The sequence below is a fragment of the Corythoichthys intestinalis genome, chromosome 16 (genome assembly GCF_030265065.1).
Source record: "Corythoichthys intestinalis isolate RoL2023-P3 chromosome 16, ASM3026506v1, whole genome shotgun sequence".
Taxonomy (NCBI): Eukaryota; Metazoa; Chordata; class Actinopteri; order Syngnathiformes; family Syngnathidae; genus Corythoichthys; species Corythoichthys intestinalis.
The window spans coordinates 34,860,231-34,878,733 of NC_080410.1; the positions used below are offsets into that span (position 1 = coordinate 34,860,231).

At 38.8% G+C, this 18,503-nt stretch overlaps 1 protein-coding gene across 9 annotated transcripts in view; it reads right to left on the minus strand.

The window, feature by feature from the left end:
* srcin1a (SRC kinase signaling inhibitor 1a) overlaps nt 1-18,503 on the minus strand; it is a 255,777-nt gene that overhangs the window by 173,238 nt on the left and 64,036 nt on the right. The window contains exon 1 of one of the 9 annotated variants that reach the window (XM_057817363.1): nt 3,774-4,982. The exons of the other annotated variants lie outside the window; for them this stretch is intronic. The gene's annotated coding sequence lies outside the window, so the exon portion shown is untranslated. Of the gene's footprint in view, nt 1-3,773; nt 4,983-18,503 lie in introns of those variants that run through there. 9 annotated transcript variants of the gene reach the window in all.

Genomic DNA, 18,503 nt, shown 5'->3' on the forward strand with positions numbered 1-18,503 from the left:
TTATAGTTGTATAAAAAAAATTAATCTGGATTTATTAGGGAACGACTTTGAATTTTGTTGTCGCTGCTCATGGAGACTAATATATGCTCTAAGGGAGGTGCCTGTTTTAGGTCACTAGCGGCTTGGATTTTGAAAATATTTGAATTTTAAAGTTTTTGAAAATACGCCTCCTGTCCCGTCAACTGAAAGTCACAGACACCATCACTATTGACGTGTCACTTCGTCATTCGTTGCGCGACGCCTTATCAGAGAGGGCTGAGCTTCATTTAGTAATAGCCGAAGACAGCACACGCCCATGTCGGATTTAAGCTCGGATTTACAAACGATTGGATTTAACTACGAAAGTTGTACCGCATACAAACAGGAAGGATTGTCTCAGGAGTGATTTGTTAGTGGACTCAAGGTAAATATTATATTTTTCGTACCATGCATGCATGATTTAAGCATTTATTCGCGGGAATTTTGTTTACACATGGAGGCGGCTAATTTTCATCACTGACTAGCGTCATAGTTTACTTTTAACCAAGAATCGAGAATGTTTTACGTCCATATCTATGAAGAATTTGGGGATTTAAGCATTTATTCACAAGAATTTTCGCCAGAAATGCTCTTCTTTACGCCAGGCGGCCGCTAGCCTCATTCGTTAACATAGTAGCATTGTACTTTGTCAATATACGTAAAACAAATGCTAACTGCACGGTTTCTTTGCTTTTAACCAAGAATCAAGACTGTTTTACGTCGTCCATATCTATGAAGAATTTGGGGATTTAAGCATTTATTCACAATTTTTGACAGAAAAGCTTCTGTTACGCCAGGCGGCCACTAGCCTCGTTCGCTAACAGTATATGGTGTATAATGATAGTAAAGGGCTATTCTATGATAAGTTGTGATTGTATATAGAATTTATTAATCATCTATTTATATATCATTTATAATTGATTCTGCATGTTTTCCTCAAGTAATGAATTTCTGATGTTAAATTGAGTGATTTATTAGCTGTTGAAAACTTGCAGTAAATTAAAAAAAAAAAAAAGTTGCCATTTTGGTCAAAACTATTATGATATGTTAAATATTGCTATTGATCCTGAAAATATACGTGATTATCTCTGCATTTGATGATTTTTGTGCATCTAGTGTAAAATCTGAGACTTTTATAGCCATTTTAAGTTGTGTTATTGTTATATAGCAATATATATGGACTATTGCAACGGTATATTTACAGGTCTTGATTAAAAATCAGTCAGGAAGCTTCAGCTAGTACAGAATGTTGCAGCCAGAGTCCTCCCAAATACAAGAAAGCTGGACCACATTACACCGGTTTTGAAATCGCTACACTGGCTTCCAGTGAGTCAAAGGATAGACTATAAAATACTACTGCTCGTCTACAAAACACTTAATGGCCTTGGACCAAAATACATGCTTAACTTGTTAGATTCCTATGAGACATCTAGACCCCTAAGGTCGTCTGGAACCGGTCTTCTGCATGTTCCAAGAACAAGAACCAAGCAGGGTGAGGCAGCATTTAGTTATTATGCTCCTCACCTCTGGAACAAGTTACATGAACGTCTAAAGTATGCTCAAACTGTTAGCTCTTTTAAATCAGGGCTAAAAACGCTTTTGTTTAGCACTGCATATCTATAATTGTCTATATATTCCAATCTACTTGCTTTGTATTCCACTTGTGCTCATCTCCATTGCTGATTTCAATTATTATTATTAGTAGTAGTTTTTGTTTTATTTTTATTTTTTTGTTTTATTTTATTTATTTTTAGTCTATTTGTGATTAAATGCGATCTTTTGTCTTGGTTTTTACGTTGTATTGATTTAAATGTGATTTTTATGATCTTCATGTGATGTAAAGCACTTTGAATTGCCTTGTGTTGAATTGTGCTATATAAATAAATTTGCCTTGCCTTGCCTTATATAAAAAAAAATAATAATTATTCGGGATTTTATTAGGGAACGACTTTGAATTTTTTGATGCCGCTGCTCATGGTGACTCATATGGCTAAGGTAGGCACCTGTTTGTTTTAGGCAGGGGTGAAAGTGGCTAGAATTTCTTGCCGAAACTCCCCGACGCGAAGGTTGCCATAGAGCCAGAAATTTGATTTTATATTTTTTCTTTTTTTGTGTGTGTGTGTGTGTGTGGGGGGGGGGGGGGTCAAACCTCTTACACTACTGAAATGTAAAGAAAACTGTTTTAGCACCGTTATTTCTATAATGCATACAAAAACCGATTTTCATTCAAAATTTTATTTTTTTCAACAAAAACAGCAATAACCCATACCTCCAGCTCCTAATTTTTATTTTCCCTCATTTCCTCACATACTAAATGCCAAATCTCAATTTTAACAACTTAAGAACATAGGATGTATATTAAAGTTGAAGTTAATGTAAACATTTACTTTTTGGTTGTTGTTTTTTTTATAGCTACATACATTCAGAAAATTAAGTACAAATGACATATTATGCAGAGTGAAATGGAATATATTTTAAAGATCGCGCAAACATTGATTTTTTTAAATCATAAGGAAATGAATAAATAGCTTAACATAAATGAACAAATTAAAGTCAAAAGTGCACATTGACAGCTCCAATGTTCTGAACCTCCCCATCAGAGCAAATAAAATTATGATAAATAAGCCTCCTTAACTCTTTCGTCGCTCTTAAAGATTTGATCCATTTTATTTTGCATTGCCCTTTTTTGTCGCATCAATTCAACCTCTTTTTTTTTTTTTTTGCTGCTCCAGAAAACATGCAAATTTGAACCAATCAGAGCTAACTATCTCTGCTGATCACATGTCAGTATGACAGCCAATTGAACGGATAAATGAGTCCAGGCGTTTTGCTTTGCTGCGTGTATTCGCACGTTGACATGACTGATCATCGTCAGACTCAGAAAACTGCAGCAACCAGGGAAACCTCCATGCCGTTCATGGAATAAAATAAATAATAAATATTGGTGGAAACGGATTACGCTACACAAGCACTTTATTATGCTTGTTGTTCACACTTGTGTATATAAAAATGATGTTGGTAGATTGTTTTCTTCTTGGAGTTGAAATGTATGTGTGGCAGCTTAGCATTTTTTTTTACCTAGCGTTTTGACAGTTGCCGTCATATTTTCGGAATCAAAGCACCGTGTACCGGAACTTATACCGGAACTGCGTTCTGGCCCTGTATCTTATACCGGAACTGCGTTCCTGACCGTTCTGGCCCATTTTCACCCCTGGTTTGAGGTCAGTAGCAGCTTTGGTTTTGTAAATATGTGAATTTGAAGTTTTTGAAAATTGGCCCCCAACAAATCGGCCCCGTTTCCCGTGTCATGTCAATAGGTTATGAATTCTATGTGATAGTGAAGTCTATGGACGGTGCTAGACGTCCGTTCATTCGCTGCCAACCCTCCTACTTCAAATGTATTGGACGTCTACTAGCGATAAACTCAATTTCAATTCACAGCAGACGTAAGACACCACACATTTGGACGTCTATCATCCCTGTTCACGTGTGTGTGTGTGTGTGGGGGGGGGGGGTGTTCCTAGAACGATAAAGTGAGAAGAATCGACTCTCCATGCTTTACCTTGGCAGAGCCTTGACATTTTCTTTACTTGTCTCTTCTACCTGACTGCACATCAGTGTCAGAGGCAGAACAAATTAAGGAGCGCGCAGAGTGAGCGGAATTCTAATAACTTCAACACTCGAGGAAGCAAAAGGGAGAAAAAAAAAATCCAAAGGAGAATTGCTAAATTCTAGTAAGCGGAATTAAAACTCACCCCTGTCATATGTTGACAATCCGGGAAGAAAGTTAGGAGCGTGCCCTTGTCATCCCGACATGGTGTTAAGGAGAACCCAAGCGGCGAATCGGACACGCGTCGCGTTGAAGCTGATAGGGAAGGATTTGCGACAAACGAGAGCGACCCTGTTCCGTCCGTCTGAGGAAAGCTCATAACTCAAGATCTTACCGCACCTACGCTCGGACTCGCTGGGAATACAGGCTGGGAAGGATGTGTCAAAGGGAGGAGCAGTCTCATAGGAGGGAGGGAGAGAGGAGGCTCCTGTTCTATCACGGGTTCCTCACCCGGCAATGCACTGGTGTCAAAATCGAGGCCCGGGGATGAGATCTGGCTTGCAACATTTCTGTGGCCCGCAAGAGCAAATACCGTGCGTCGGCTTTGTTTCTCACTATAATGAATTATACTTACTCCAATGTGATAGGTTGAAACTTCAGTACATAAGGATGCTCAAATCCCTAATCTCTGTGTCTAAGCAGTTGAATAGGACAGGTAAAAATGAAGTAACATTAAATGATAATAAAACTTCTGCAGAGAGTAGAGAATAATATGAGCATATGTACTGTGCTATAGTGTATGGTATACAGTGGGGCAAATAAGTATTTAGTTAACCACCAACTGTGAAGTTCTCCTTGAAAAGAATAGAGAGGCCTGCAATTATCAACATGGGTACACCTCAACCACGAGAGACAAAATGTGGAAAAAAAAAAACAGAAAATCACATTGTTTGATTTTTAAAGAATTTATTTGCAAATCATGGTGGAAAATAAGTATTTGGTCACCTACAAACAAACAAGATTTCTGGCTGTCATAGAGGTCTAACTTCTTCTAACGAGGTCTAACGAGGCTCCACTCGTTACCTGTATTAATGGCACCTGTTTTAACTCATTATCGGTATAAAAGACACCTGTCCACAATCTCAGTCAGTCACACTCCAAACTCCACTATGGCCAAGACCAAAAAGCTGTCGAAGAACACCAGAGACAAAACTGTAGACCTACACCAGGCTGGGAAGACTGAATCTGCAATAGGTAAAACGCTTGGTGTAAAGAAATCAACTGTGGGGGCAATTATTAGAAAATGGAAGACATACAAGACCACTAATAATTTCCCTCGATCTGGGGGTCCATGCAAGATCTCATCCCGCGGCGTAAGAATGATAACAAGAACGGTTAGCAAAAATCCCAGAACCACACGGGGGGACCTAGTGAATGACCTACAGAGAGCTGGGACCACAGTCACGAAGGCTACTATCAGTAACACAATGCGCCGCCAGGGACTCAAATCCTGCACTGCCAGACGTGTCCCCCTGCTGAAGCCAGTATACGTCCAGGCCCGTCTGCGGTTCACTAGAGACATTTGGATGATCCAAAAGAGGACTGGGAGAATGTGTTATGGTCAGATGAAACCGAAATAGAACTTTTTGGTAGAAACACAGGTTCTCGTGTTTGGAGGAGAAAGAATACTGAATTGCATCCGAAGAACACCATACCCACTGTGAAGCATGGGGGTGGAAACATCATGCTTTGGGGCTGTTTTACTACAAAGGGACCAGGACGACTGATATGTGTAAAGGAAATAATGAATAGGGCCGTGTATCGAGAGATTTTAAGTGAAACTCTCCTTCCATCAGCAAGGGCATTGAAGATGAGACGTGGCTGGGTCTTTCAGCATGACAATGATCCCATACACACAGCCAGGGCAACAAAGGAGTGGCTTCGTAAGAAGCATTTCAAGGTCCTAGAGTGGCCTAGCCAGTCTCCAGATCTCAACCCCATAGAAAATCTGTGAAGGGAGTTGAAAGTCCATGTTGCCCAACGACAGCCCCAAAACATCACTGCTCAAGAGGAGATCTGCATGGAGGAATGGGCCAAAATACCAGCAACAGTGTGTGAAAAGCTTGTGACGAGTTAAAGAAAACGTTTGGCCTCAGTTGCCAACAAAGGGTACATAACAAAGTATTGAGATGAAATTTTGGTAATGACCACTTATTTTCCACCATGATTTGCAAATACATTCTTTAAAAATCAAACAATGTGATTTTCTTTTTTTTTTTTTCCACATTCTGTCTCATGTTTGAGTAAACCCATGGGTAAACCCATGTTGACAATTACAGGCCTCTCTAATATTTTCAAGTAGGAGAACTTGCACAATTAGTGGTTGACTAAATACTTATTTGCCCCACCGTATGAACTATACAAGCCGTCGCAAAAAGTATGGAATCACTAGTCCCGGACGAGTACTCACTCAGACATTTTATCATGTAGAACAAACTCAGATAAAAAGCTTGAAAAAATAATGAATTAGTTCATAAGTGCCACTCTTTAGCATTCAGAAACACGAAAAGAAATGAATAAAAAAACATTGTGGTGGTCAGTTAATGTTACTTTTATAGAGCAAGTGCAGGGAAATATATATGGAATCACTCCATTCTGAGGAAAAAAATATGGAATCATGAGAAACAAACAAAGAAATAACAATCAAAACACATCCCTAGTATTTAGTAGCACCACCTCTGGCTTTTATGACAGCTTGCAGTCTCTGAGGCATGGTCTTGATGAGTATTCCTTATCAATTGGGTGCCAACTTTCTTTGATTGTAGTTGCCAGATTATCCTTGCAGGCCAGAGCCTTGCTGTGCACCATTTTTTAAAAAATGTCACCACAGGTTTTCAATAGGGTTGAGATCTGGGCTATTTGCAGGCCATGACATTGACTGGATGAGTCTTTCTCCAAGGAATGCTTTAACAGTTTTAGCTACCTGTATGTGGCATGATGGGATATGGAAGCGGTCTAAAATTTTAATGTAAACTTGTGCATTTATTGAAGTCTCCCCAGTGCCTTTGCCTGACAAGCAGCCCCATATCATCAAGGAGTGAGGGAATTTTGATGTTTTTTTTCCCAGGCAGTCATCTTTGTAAATCTCACTGGAACAGCACCAAACAAAAGTTCCAACATCATCACCTTGTTAAATGCAGATTCGTGACTCTTGACACCATGTCCAATGCAGATTCTTGACTCTTGACAAAGTATATTTAACTTCTAAACAAATTACGTCACAATGAAAAAATTGTGTCTATAAATAGGTCAAGGATATCTACCTCATAACTATTGCTTAATTGTATTTGTTGTTGTTGTTGTTACTGTCGTATTTTCCCTGATATTTTGGATGTTAATTAATCGATCCAATCAAAGAAAAATGGGGGGGGGGGGGGGGACGTTTAAAAGAGTAAATATTTAAAAGCGAAAATCTCGACCACTCCTTGATGTCTGCAATTTCTGCATTGCGACCCTTGTTATATTACCGTGTTTCACCCAGAAAATCCCCCAAAAGTCCGACTGTGGCCATTCACAGCTTTGTCTTGACACTCGATGAGACATGCTACATGAGTTTTTGGATCGAAATAAGGTAAGTACGCGATAATATCTCGTTAAAGTCATGGCGTCTGTAATTCTGCTCTCGCGTGCTCTCAACTCGAGTTAGGGTTTAGAGGTTTTAAAAAACAAAATCTTTAAAAGTGCCCTCTAGTTCATAATTTTTCTTCCCCCAGAAAATTGAAATTGTGAACATTTTTTTCTTTGAAAATAAAGGCAAAATCAAAAGCATGCAAATTCGGCCAAAATAGGCCAAAATAGGCCAAGTGCTAAAGGGTTAACTGGTATGGCTGGCGATGAATAATCATGTTTCAGTGCCATTGATGGTGAGAGACGTCCAGTCCATTCGGATGATCGCTGCCAGCCCTCCCGGTCCAAATGGATTGGATGTCTATCATCGTCGATTGAAGCCAAAAAGTTTTTTTTTTTGTTTTTGTTTTTTTTTTAACAGTATTAAAGCAGTTACAACTAGGGTTGTTCCGATCATGTTTTTTTGCTCCCGATCCGATCCCGATTGTTTTAGTTTGAGTATCTGCCGATCCCGATATTTCCCGATCCGATTGCTTTTTTTTTTGCTCCCGATTCAATTCCAATCATTCCCGATAATTTTCCCCGATCATATACATTTTGGCAACGCATTAAGAAAAAAATAAATAAAACTCGGACAAATATATACATTGAACATACAGTACATAAGTACTGTATTTGTTTAGTATGACAATAAATCCTCAAGATGGCATTTACATTATTAACATTCTTTCTGTGAGAGGGATCCACGGATAGAAAGACTTGTAATTCTTAAAGGATAAATGTGACTTTGTATATTGTGACTAAATATTGCCATCTAGTGTATTTGTTGAGCTTTCAGCAAATGATACTGCAGCCATTTAACTTCTGCCCAAATGCATGATGGGAAGTGCAACCATGACTGTGCGTAGGGGCATCAATTGATATATCTTCTCTGCGTTGGGAAAGAACATAGAGTGTTAAGAAAATTATCAACTACTACCTATCTTCCCCACATTGCCTCCCACATTATTTATAATCGCTGAGAGAGGTATTGTAAGGCTTTAGCCACATAAAAATTAGTGCCAAAGACTGTCAAAATACTCTCTACTCATCATACGCTGCCTTCTAGCGCTATCTATAGGTAAAACGGCGTCTTTATAGATTGAAGGCGACAATGCGTGAGTGGGTCATGCAGCGCACGCGTTAATTATTTAACGTGATTAATTACAAAAAATTAATTACCGCCGTTAACGCAATAAAGTTGATAGCCCTACTTTAAGCCAAAACTACTCTGGATGAGTGTAAGACATTTTGTCTGTAACGTTAAATACAATTAGAAAACGATTAAAATAAAAAATATACATACTGTATATTAAAAAAAAGGCATGTCCGATATTTTTTTTGCTGATTCTGATACTTTGAAAATGACGTGATCGGACCTGATCGATGCCAATCGATCAGGACATTTTTAGTTACAACATTAAGATGTTGTTGATGTGTTTCCTTAGTTTCAGCTATATGAGTTTGACACCCCTGCTCCAAGCACTTCACAGCCTTTTTTCTTTGAGTGTCTAAGGGGTGACAATGGCTGGCTGTCCGTCACGCAAGGTCTGACCCAGATTCTCCAAGTGCGGGGAAGGTCGGCGCGATAGGACTCTCTCCGCCCTTCGCCCATGGGACAGATCCTCACTCGTCAGAAGCACTTACGTCCCGGACTGGTTTGACCGCACGGGAGCCGAGTCGAGTCAAGGGCGCGGCATCGGCGGTGTCTTTACCGCCTCGGGAGGAAAAACGGCTGACGACGGTGCGATGCAAAGCAGCTCATTAGGCCAAGGCACCATTGGGTGCTGACTTATTCATGGCCAGCGCCGCGGAACACTGGCCTGGGAGACAGAGTTAATTTGCTTACTGCCTCGTGTGCCAGATGAAAACCACTGAAATTTTGCAGTCTCCTGCCAAAGTCTAAGTTCTGATTAAAAATCAGAGGGAAGCCCCGGGTTGCTGCTTGCTGGAGAGGGCGCTTAGAGATGGGAAAGGAGGCTAATTTGAGCGGGGGCGATCAAATAATCGCTTCCAGCACTCCCTGTCAAAAAAGATTGAACGTCTAGTGCCGTCAATTTCAGCCAATTTATGAAATAACATTACAGTAGTGACAACAGAGGGAAGGTTGTTGATGTGTTTTCTTAGTCTTTTAAAGGTTAATATGCCAATATTAGTGTGTGACCAATCCAAAAATGGTTCATTTTTAGAGCAGATATAGTTTGTCAATGGCATCCAAAGATGTTAAAATAGTGCAAAAAACATCGATTGCAATAAACAAGAATTTGGCACTTTACACTGGAGCCATCGGCCTTGTAGTCTGAGCACGTAAATTGTCATACTATTATGTGCACTGTTATATTACCACATCACCACCTGCTGCTAGTGAATTAGGCCGTGTTCAGACTGGAAGTCAAAATCTTGATTTTTAGCCAACACAAATTGAAAATGGATGGCTCTTTTGTAGTCTGAACAGTCTCAAAGCACAGAAATCTTGATTTTTGCGAGACAGATTGAAACCACATACAGGAGGTGGTTTCATATCAGATATGGACAAGATACTTCACTCGGAACAGCTCGACAATTTGACAGTAATGTGGCCCAGTCTGAACCTGTGTTGTTAATCTTACTTTAAAAAAGTAATTAATTACAGTTACAAATTACTTCTTCCAAAAAGTAATTGCGTCAGTAACTCAGTTACCTGAATGTAAGAGTAATTAGTTACTTAGCAAAGTAACTACATTTTTCCCCCAAAAAAACAGGTCCCACAATGTGAAATTTAAAGGGTTTTTTGGGTCAATTGGCCCTAGCCCAATTCTTTACCCTAAACTTAACTAGACACAGGGATATTGCGGATATTGCAATAACTAGATAGTAACCTTTGCTATGTGTGGAAAAAGTTACTTAGGTTCGCTTGGAAGGTTCCTTCCAACAGAGCCTTCCTGAGAGGTCTACTGCTTTAAGATGGCGGCTGTTTACTAATGTATCTAGTTCTTGACACATGTTGCTAATGCCGCCATGTCTGCCTTTGCATCTAGTTCTATAATATGTGATATCTACCGTAGCATCATGTGGGCGTAGTTTGAAGGCTATCGGCTACAGTCAGGTATTATTGGAGCCAGCTAGCATCGCGTTTGCAATGGCGTCACAACTCCCTTGCTTCCTTTAATTAATTACTCACGACTGAGAAAAATAACACCGTTAGTAACGGCGTTATATTCTAACGCTGTTATTAACAACACTGGTCTGAACAGGCCCAAATCTGATTTGAACTCTTGCTTCAAATAGTGTAAACAGCCAGACCTAAAAATCAGATTTGAGTAGAAATCTGATCGGAATCAGATATGCATGCAGTCTGGACACAGCCTTATTCACTTTATTCCAAATCTCTGAACACTATAATTAGTTTTTACTAGCCTGATTGTACTTTTGTTCTACGTGGTGCACGTTATGGCGAAGCATGAAATCTCATTGTAGTCTGTACAATGACAATAAAGGCTTTCTCTTCTATTGTAAATCTTAACTAATTTACTACCAGGCCACGTCATGTCAGAGTGTTGTGGTAGTTCATAAAGGGAAACCGATATTGAAAAGACCCTATTGACTGCAGTAGATAACCAATCCATTTCAAGTGGGAGGGGTTCCCTATTAAAAAGGATTGGATGTCTGATGGCAATGCAAGGAGTTAAGCAATATGAGATTTAAAAAAATTTTAAAAAATTAAAAAAAAATTAAAAAAAATTCCAAGAGCAAAATACATTAATTTATATATTAATTTTTCAATTTGGTTTGTTTCCATTTTTTTTTCTTTAATTTTAATTTGTTTTAATTTTATTTTAAAATATTTTAGGGCTGCTGCTATGGATTATTTTAGTAGTCAATCAATCGATGAACTAGTTAGTTCGAATAATCGAGTAATAAGGAACATAAAAAAAATATATACTTTAGCTGAACCTCAAACAGTATAAAAAATAAATGAAGCATCTAAGTACAACAAAAGAACAATGGGCTAACTTACATAGCAAAAGTACGCTAGCTTAAATGCTATAAAATTTATAAAACTTTTTTTTTACACAATACTCTTGGAAAAATGGTTCAAACCTGACATAAATGGCTAAATATAAATATAAACTAAATTATTAATCCATTAAAAAAAAAAAAAAAAAAAATTAGTTCAAACAAAAACTCAGCTTATGTTGGTCTTAACAGGGAGCGGCAGGATTAAGACATGTAAAACGAGTTATTATGTCATTTTCACTTTTGCTACTAGAGGGCAGTGTATCCACCCAAAATCAAAATAAATGCAAACACTTTCAAAACAAACCATTACAATACCACTTTAATTAAACGAATAATCGAAGCAGCAAAATTTAATTCAAATCTTTTTTTCAAAGCGAATTACTCGAGTTAATCAATTAATCGTTGCTGCACTGAAATATATATATTTTTTTACTTAACAATATTCAAATAATTGTTTTTTGGCCCCAAAACTGATCTCTTAATGAAGGGGTATCCAACTCCGGTCCTCGAGAGCCCCTGTCCAGCTTGTCTTCCATGTTTCCCTCCTTTAACACATATGAATCAAATGATCAGCTCATCAGTAAGCTAAACAGGAGCCAGAAAACGATCCAAATTATTTGAGTCAGGTGTGATGGAGGAGGGAGACATGGAAAACAAGCTGGATAGGGGCTTTCATGGACCGGAGTTGGATACCCCTGCCTTAATGAATTCATTAATTTTATTTACATTTATTTTTTTATTACTCCCGCAAAATAAGTCCATTAAGCCCTTAAACTACAATAAGACATCAAATTGGGGGCCGCAAAATATTGTCCAAGGGGGCCGCAATTGGCCCCTGGGCCTTAAGTTTAAAACCTCTGTCCTATATGAATGCACTAAAAACATTTTAGGGAAAAAAATAAAGGTTAAAAGATGAAAATACTCCAACGTACAACCTTACGAAAGGACACAAAACGTGTGACTTAAAATGCGTGACCTCCTTCTTACCGTATGATTATGTACATATGGGATCAAGTTATACATCAAGTAAAGTGCAGGCTATTAAGGGTGGAGGACACGGGCTAAACTATCATCCCAAGCAGGGAAGCTTGGTCTATTTTACGCTCGGCTTGAACGCTCCGCAAGGTAGCGGCGTCCTCCCTCTCCGTGCGACCTTCACACGTCCTTGCCTGACACCATAAGTGCAGCACGGCTTTACCGATTCCACTCTCGCCGAGGAGGGCCGAAACTCAGCTTGCCGTCTATCTGTCGCTTATCTCAATCGCGCATACGCTCCTGAAACGAGAATTCTCCCCCCCATCCCTGTATGTGGCCCGACGAAACGCTTTCATTTGACTCGACTTTGTTTCCCCGAACAAAGCGACATCACCCGGCCTGTCAGGCGAGAAATGATTGTCGTGGATCCGAGGCCTTTGTTGGCTAAATTCGTCTATAATCATTCTGAAAATGGATCTCGCCATGTTTGACAGCGTTTTGTCATTGACAACAAGGTGGTGTTTTGTGTTTTTTACTCAAACTCATTTTAATGCGTCAGGCAATGTGAGAAAATACACTCTCAGGAGATCCTCGCTCAAACTATCTACAAAATATCTCGAAACCAGTGGTTGGAAAGAATTTGTGGTTTACTAGTATATTTCACTGAGTTTATCACGAGGAGACGTCCAATCTAGGGCTGCAGATATCGAATATTTTAGTAGTCGATTAATCCATGGACTAGTTAATTCGAATAATCGAGTAATCGATTAATCGACTTATTATAAAGTCTGCTAGCTTATATGCTATAAAATGCCAACGTTTTTTCACAATGCTCTTAACAAATGTTTCAGACACATATTCCCACAAAAAAACGGCTGAATATACCAAAAAACTAAATTATGAATGCATTAAAAAACATTAGCTCAAACAAAAACTTGGTCTTAACAGGGAGCAGTTGGATTCAGCCATGTGAAAAGAGGCAGACCAGAGGGCAGTGTATCCACCCTAATCAATTAAACTAAATGCAAACACTTAAAAAAAAAACCCATTGCAACGCCACTTAAATTAAACAAATACTCGAAGCAACAAAATTTAATTCGAATATTTTTTTCTAATCGAATACTCGAGTCAATCGATTAATCGTTGCAGCACTAGTCCAATCCATTTGAAGTGGGAGGGTTGCAGCGAATGAACGTTGTTCGGAAGTAACCCTTTAATTACCCTAAATACCCTCGAAATCTCAAAATAACTATCCAAAACCATATATTATACAGGTAGTCCCTAGGTTACGACTAGGCATGTGCCGGTATGAGATTGACGGTATGATAACCTTAAACCAGAATATCACGGTTTCACGGTATCACAGTATTGCAATTACAGCTCTAAAATGTGTTAGTGTGAGATATCTGGGTTTTAAAAAAAAACACTTTTCCATTCAACAGGATTTTTTTTTTCAAAAAATATTAGCAAATTGGGACATAAGTATAATGTTAAGTTAAAATAATCACAAAAAATAACATTGCAAATGAAATTAAAATTAAAGCAGTCCTTTAGGTAAGCCAAACCCCACAGCTCAACATTATTACCATCAGAAGAAAAACAATTGAATTATTTTCCAAAAAAGCACATGTGTATGACTCGTATCATGTTTACATTATACACACACTTTTTCAACACATGCAGTTGCCAGAGAAAAAAACACCAAATATTTTATCACCGCTAGACACACTAAACACACTGGAGTTAACTCTCCAAGCTGGTTGGAAAAGTTCATTATCGTGTTTACTAACCTTTCATTTTGTATAAATATGAAATCATATTGGAGGTATTGCCCCCTCGTCAACCAACCCCTGCAAACGTGTTTTACATGTGGGTTGGCCCTCCTCCTTCAAGCCACGATCTTCTGTAACTTTTCTCTAGCCCAATTATTCCCATACCAGCGATTTTCTTCAATGGGGGAAAAAGTTAAGGAGTTTGACCTCCTCCAGCCATTGTGTAGCACAGCTGACTCACTGACACCGAGCAACAACCGGTGGAGGAGGGTTGAGCCTTGCAGCTGCAAACGAGGGATTTCTACGGTATGACGATTTTTTTTTTGCGGTTTTAAAACTGTTTTCATACCACAGTATACCTTGAAACTATTAACTGGCACATGTCTAGTTACGATGTACTTGACTTACGTGACTTCGACTTTACGACGCTGTAGTCTCGTCCGCCATTTTGTCTCCAGTCATTTTTTTTTTGGTTGCATAAACAGTACCTTATTGTCCCTCACAGTTTTTTACTTTATTAATATGTGTTCTGTCCTCACTAAACATGAAATTGCTCAGCTTTACAGACAGCAAACATGGCAATTGCGCTTTCTACTTCCTTCACTTTTGACAATTTGTAAAGCTATTACACACATATGTACAATATACACACATATGTTCAAAGTGACACGCATTTTAACAATAAAACACTTGACAAAAAACAATTGGTGTACAAATGTCCATCTAGTCTGATCAGTATGTAAATTCAGTAGATTAAATTAGCCTGATTTGTCTAACAAAAGTCCGCTATCTTAAATGCTAAAAATGCTAACGTATTTACAATTCTCATAGCAAACCGCTAACACATAACACAAACTGTAGCTCTAAACTTGACTACAAATGCATACACAAACATATTAGCTGAAAACAACTTAGAGCCTAATGTGGGCCAAACTAGAGCCTAGCTATCCTTTATGTCAGGCGTCTAAGTCTGCTCCTCAGGCATACAAGGCGACAGTCCCGGGAGACCCAATGCTTCCAACAGAGGGCAGTGTATCCTCCATCATTAAACAAAATACCGTACTTTTGGACTTTTTGGATAGTTATTTTGAGATTTAGGGGTACTTGAAGGGTTAATTCTGACTTATGCGGAAATTTGGGTTACGTCACCAGCATTGAAACAGACCTCGTTCGTAACCCAGAGACTACCTGTAAGTCATTGTACTGTCCTCGTCAAGACGTTGGTGCTAAGTCCTAGCTAGACAGTGAGCTATGCTGTAATCTTTCCCCTCTCTCTCTCGCGATGTCGCTCTCACTCGGCTGCGGGACTTCATTGGAGCAAATGTGCTCTTCCTCGTGTGTACAAGCACTCTTACTCGCGTGCAGTCCTACCTGCTCTACGCTTCCTGCGCCAAAATGGAAGCATGCATCACAAAACAAAAGTCAACATTATTATCAACCTGGGGACTCTTATTTTTAACTTACGATTTCCAAATTTATTAGTTGTAGTTTTTAATGTAATTGTCTATATATTCTTCATTAAATCATTATGACTTTTTATGTACTTCCTCAATGGTTTTTGATGTACCATAATTTTGGCACTTTAAGGAGCACCTGACTATAAGCCGCCACCCACCAAATTTGACACGAAAATGTCATTTGTTCATAGATAAGCCGCACTGGACTATAAGCCGCTGCTGTCCTCACTGTATTATAAGTGTCTGTCATAAGAGCAGATGAATCACCATGAAGCTTCGAACCAATTGGCTGAAAAACTTCATTGTTTCAAAAAGCTTCATTTGGCCATAACTGCTCCCTTGGGTGAGACAGTCAACCTCTGCTGCCACCTGCTGTCAATACTGTTGTTGTCCAACATGCCTCCTAGCAGGCATTGCAGCGCTACAGATGTAAATATCAAAATTCATGATCTGTGCTAATTATTTCTTCAGTTACTGTTCTAGTTGTTTCATTAACTGCTAGTTATGGTATTTGGTAACATTTTATTTGACAGTGGCGCCAAACGACTGTCATTAGACAATCATAATTATGACATGACACCATAAATGCTTATAACAGAAGTCATTTAGTGTTGAATGGATGTAAAAGATCTGAGCTGGACATAAATAGAGTTAGTGACATGATGAGACTTCATGACATCGGTAATAAGCAATCATTAATGCCCATGATAGTGTCATGTCATAATTCTTATGAAAGTCTTATGACGCCGCTGTCAAATGAAGTGTTACCTATTAACCCAAATAAATCAACAAATAAGCCGCACTGGACTACAAGCCACAGGATTCAAAACGAAGGAAAAAAGTAGCGGCTTATAGTCCGAAAATTATGGTATATAATTGTTTGTAAATTCAGGAATGGTACAACAGTGGGTGGTTTGTTGATGTGTTTCCTCAGTTTTAGTGTTGTAAGTGTTAACTTACTAACGTTACTGTGTGGTCAATGTGACACGTGACGTAAAACCACTTCTTGATGAGTTGAAGACCTTCATAAGTGGTTTTGTCATCCATTTTCAGTATCCTATTAGAAATGTCGACACTGTTGTTTACAGTCTTACCATTTTGACATGCAAACAAGCGATTTTCCATTTAAAAAAAGAGGCCCTCTCTGACAGTCTCTCTCCCTGCGTTCCGGAGCTCATTTGTTGCCTCCCAAGGTTAATTTGGCGCTTGAGTAACGACGAGAAAGTGCAAAAAAGAAAAAAGCTACACATCGTATATGAACTGCGAGTTGTTATTGGCAAAGGGTAGGCAGGCGAGGCTTGGCCGCGTTTGCTCCCTTAGCCTTTTTAAAGTGGCTTCCGAGAGCAGACACTGTGGCCAATTAGCCGGCTCGCTATTTGAGGTGTATGGACAGCCATGTCGCACCGGAGCTAGAAAAATGAGCATTGATTATGGAGTGAACATCCTATCCCTCACTGCAATATCAATGATAACCGCTGATGAAGGGAGAAAGGGAAAACTGACATTGACTCCTTCATCTTCTCCATCTCCTCGCCTGACGTGAATATCTGATTGGTCTTTAATCATCCAGAAATGCGCAAGTTATGGCTGGCATCTCGGCGGGAGGGCAATTCAGCACATTTAATTAGTTCTGTTAATCAGCTCAATGTGGGAATTTTGAGCAGCGTTGGCAAATAACGAAACCAGATTTAAGTAAAGAGAGTTTTTTTGCGTAAGATGTTATTCGGACAGTTTGCAGGCACGGATGTAGTAGTGACCTTAAAGCAGGGGTGCCGGCAATTGACCGGTGGCACAGTTTGTATTGGTCCGCAGCAAATTATAATATTATTGAATATGGCCCAGACAAGAAGCTTCACACAAAAGTTCAACCTATATTTTTGCACTTCCCAGTTTTAAGATGGAACTTAAACTTAGTGGCTCTCCATTAGCTCAGGGGTCAAGACCTGACATGTTGAAACTAGAATTACGGTATTATTGTTTTACATAATAAAATTGATTTACAGTAATTTTCGGACTATTAGCCGCTACTTTTTTCCCCCTCATTCTGATTGCTACGGCTTATAGTCCAATGCAGCTTATTTGATGATTTGGGTTAATAGGTAATGCTTTATTTGACATTGGCGTCATAAGACTGTCATATGACCGTCATAATTATGACATCACACTATCATGGGCATTACTGAATGCTTATGACAGACTTTATTAAGTGTTATCCGGCAAATTATGGCACTAACTCCATTTATGTCCAGCTCGGATCTTTTCAAATCCATTGAAAAGTGAGATAATTTGCCGGATGATATTCAAAAATATCTTATTAGCATTCATTAATGCTCATGACAGTGTCATGTCGTAATTATGATTGTCTGATGACAGTCTTTTGGCACCACTGTCAAATAAAATGATACCAAATACCATAACTAGCAATTAATGACTCAACTGGAACAGTAACTGAAGAAATAATGAGCACAGATCATGAATTTTGAAATTTACATCTGTAGCGCTGCAATGCATGCTAGGAGGCATGTTGGATGACAGAAGGTGGCAGCAGAAATTGATTGTCTCCTGCTAGGTAGCAGTGATGGCCGAATAAAGCTTCTTGAAGCAATGAAGCTTTGCAGCTAATTGGTTCAAAGCTTCATGGTGGTTCATTTGATCTTCTGACAGTCTTATGATGCCGCTGTGAAATAAAGTGTTACTGATTACTATCTTTTGGTCTATATATATTCCATAATACAGTGAGGATAGCTGTCACTGATAGTCCCGTGGGGCTTATCTATGAACAAGTGTCGTTTTCGTGTCAAATTTGGTGGATGGCAACTTATAGTGCGTCTTATAGTCTGAAAATTACAGTATATAAAATGTGTAAATATATAGTAGAAAAGATATAATAGAAAAGGTACTGTATATTATGAATATATTATGTAAATAAATGGTGATATATCGTGATACTTTGTATCCCAAAAGGTTATCAATATGCTCCTGTCAAGAATCGAGATATCATTTTTAAAAAGGTGTCAAAAAAAAAAAAAGAAGGCTGCCATTGACTGTGCTTGACACCCAATCCAT